Source organism: Nannobrachium achirus (assembly GCF_963921795.1).
Source record: "Nannobrachium achirus genome assembly, chromosome: 13".
Lineage (NCBI taxonomy): Eukaryota > Metazoa > Chordata > Actinopteri > Myctophiformes > Myctophidae > Nannobrachium > Nannobrachium achirus.
The window spans coordinates 42,657,954-42,661,697 of NC_137833.1; positions in this window are offsets into that span (position 1 = coordinate 42,657,954).

Sequence of the window (3,744 nt, forward strand, 5' to 3'; positions counted from 1 at the left end):
AGCCCAATACTTTCAAAACTATACACTGGATGTAAATACAAACAAGTCACATTTTTAACACTGAGAAGCGCTTTGTTTTTTGTTTGATTGATTTATATTTTCTCTCTTAAGCGTTTGCAAATCGGTCACATTTTTAAATAAAAATGTATTGATATTTTATTTGTATTCTTTCTGGTGAATGCAATTTGTGCGTCTTGTGCTAACCCCAACATTCTTCTTCTTCTTCTTCTTCTTTCATCTACTGCCTTCCAACATGAAGTGAAAAACTCTTATTCAAATGAGTCTGTATTTGAAGAGGTACTTCTTACTGCTGCCAGGCAACATAAATGACTAATCAGCACCAGATTTATAGACTTTCAAGTCCCATATCCACACCTATTGCATTGGCCTTATTAACTCTTAGGGCACAATATTACTAAACTATTATGCTAGGAGTATAATTTAAATGGTAAAGCAGGGTGTGGTGAATGTGAAGCCATAATTCTAGTAAGATTTAATTTGTGTTTAAGATGAGGTCACACAGAAAGTCTACATTTGTAATACAATGGGACCTAGCTTATTAAACGCATGGCCATTTAAATACAATTTCACTTACATTTGTTTGAAAAACTATTTATCTCTGAACATAGAAAGTTTAACCTAATTACTGATTTAAATATTAATTTGTGCTATCTGTGGAGGCTGATGGTATCATAACAGTCGGCCCAAACTGTGAACATAATGCAATGTCGCCCTCTTATGGCTGTCCACGACTACTGTTAAACACTGTAGCCGGTGTAGTGTTAACTTCAATGGTGTAGTGGTTCAGAATGATGCAGGCTTTTAGTAGACTATAGAAGGTTTTGAGTTCAAAACCAGTGATGACTATTCTCCAACTTTTACCTGGATCTTTTACATTTTATCTAATCTCACAAGAGAAGAATATAAGTACAAACTACAGTTGGTGCAGTGTTAAAGACATAGAGTTTGCAATTTTAAAGTCCTTGGTTCAAACCCAGCATAGATCAGAGGATTATGTCAACGTTTATCTTACTCTTGCACCTTTATCTAATCTTTTACTGAAAATGTGCAAGAGAACAGAACCAGTGCAAACCCTCATGGATTAGTGGTTAAGGCCAAGGCTTTATAGCCAAAAGTTTAATACTTGTTCTAACCTGGCAAAGGTGTTGCTCAAAGTTTTAACCGGCTTTAAATAATCTTTGCTTGAAATTGTGCAAGAGAACAATTGTTGTATGAGCCATGGTGGTGCAGAGGAGTAGATGCAGTGTTGACTATTAGGAGGTTCTGGGTTCAAACCCAACACAGGGATTTTTCAAAGTTTTACCTGGCTTTTGTACCTTTACCAATTTTTCACTTGACAGCTTGCAAGAGAACAGATTAAAATAAGAACCACAATGGTGCAGTGGTTAAGATAAATAACAAATAAATAAAGGGGGGGGGGCGGCATGGACAAAACCCGGTGCCTCTGGTTCGAGTAATAGGAGAAACGACGTTTATAAATTAAGCGGCAATTAGCTCAATGAGTTAGGTCTGGAGCAAATTATTCAGAGGCTGTGGGTTCAAACCCCACTGAAGTCTTAACTTATAAGACTGATTTCCAGCAGAATAATAGGTACCTACTCTGCCACATGTGTTTAAATTTTACTTTAAAGACCGACAATCCGACATCCATAAGAATAAATTCCCCGAAAATCCTTGTCAGCTTAGCTAAAGCCCCCTTCACAACCCCCCAAACATTGAATCACCATTGCACCACTGATTACCCCAGATCCCCGTTGTGGAGTTTAATAATAATTAAAGTCTTCAATCAATCAATCAATTGTGCAACATTTAATGGCTTTTGGATTGATTGCTGTATAGTAGCCAAAGTAAAACATGAAAACCAGCAATATTGTCTTATGCCAAAAATAGTAGGCTAGTATATGATCATGATCTCTAGGGATTCAATCATGGAATCCCTGTGTTCAGAGTCTGTTCATCAGACCGCTTGACCATAGCTCAGTCACATTGAACAGAAGCGTCTTAGTGACATACATGTAGGCTAGGATACTGTAGTCTACTCTACAGGTGTCAGGTGAGGCAAGCATGAGTAGGTCTATTGTTTAATAGGCCTAAAGCAAGCAGGGGATTGAAGAAGTGTTTGACCGCTGTTCGTTTTTTTGGGAGTGTTTAATATTAATATTAATATTAATAATCATTCAAAACAAACTGTAGGAAACATAACATTAAGAGACCCATAATGTGTCTGTGTGACCGACCCACAGATGGGGTCGCGCCAAACGGAGCCAACGCTTGGGATACAGTTTGGTCTAAATCTGTAATTAAAGCAACAAAGTAGGTTTATTTGAGGTAATTGTACTCTAAGTAAGTGTGTTAACATGTTCTAGGAGGAGTTGACCCCCAAACCCCCGTTGGGGGGTCGTAAACCCGATGTTTAGAAAGTTAGAAACTGGGAAAAAATGATAGAAAATGAACGCCACCGCCGCCCCGAGCGGCGCAGCAGCGGCGCCGATGATTGCCGACGAATGACGAACGGGTCAGGTTGAGTCAGTTGTTTCGCCCCCTAGTGGCGGAAAAAATTACCTCTGTCTAGCCTTAGGAAGGAACATGGCAGGAGAGTGTCACACAAGACTCATTGTTTTCTCTTTCTCTCCTCTCCTCTCCTCGCTCTCTCCCTTCCCTTCCCTTCTTCTTCTGCCTCTGGTCTTTGTTCACTTCTGCTCAGCGCCCCACAATGGGCTCTTCATTGCCCTCTCTAACTGCTCCCCTACTGAATTCTGTCTGAGCAGTTCCACAGCCGGCAAGTAAGGAGATAAATGCGTGGATTGACTCGAGGGCATCCGTTTTCATCTACATAGACCACTACTGGCACTTAAAGGTTTAGCACAGTCACCTGAGTTATTGGATGCATCTGTACATGAAACGCTACACCACACCACACGGCAAAATCATGTAAAAAAAAAAAAAACGATCAGAAAAGGTCAGTTTTTTTTATTTTATTGAAACTACAGTAGGCAGTAGCACTCAAGATTTTACTGTTGCACAATTGACAATATGTTTGGATTTTGAATTATATTCTTACAGCTGGATGGACAATCAATGCAATAAGAGAGCAGTGACCACGAAAGAGGATAAATGTGTTGGGATAAATGTGTGTTCTCATCCATTGTTATTTCTATAATATATATTCTGTATGTAGTGCTCTGTGACCAGTGCCTTGTTTGATGACGTCTTGTCTTGATGACGTATATTGTATGCGCTCTTTGTATTGCGCGCCCACTTGGTAAACAGCAGCGAAAGACACAACCGTTGTGTGAAGAGAGCACGGAAGAATAAAACTATTTTCAACTGATTTCATGTGTTACTATTCCTCATTATGGCTCATAACGCTGGAAACTTAATAGGTTATGGGCCCAGCAGGCGTGAGCATGGAGGAAGGTGGCAAAGATTAGTTTCTGATGGAAACGAAGACAACTACGAACTATGGGAGGTAAAGTTCCTTGGACACATGAGAATGCAAGGATTAAAGGACACGATCCTTTCCGACGCCGATCGAGATGATCAGGACACAGAAATGAATGAAGAATGCTACGCAGAACTGATCCAATACCTCGACGACAGAAGCCTGTCCTTGGTAATGAGAGAAGCGACAGATGACGGCAGAAAAGCCCTTAAAATACTACGCCGCCACTACGCCAGTCCGGGTAAGCCCAGAATTATTGCACTGTATACAGAGCTGACGTC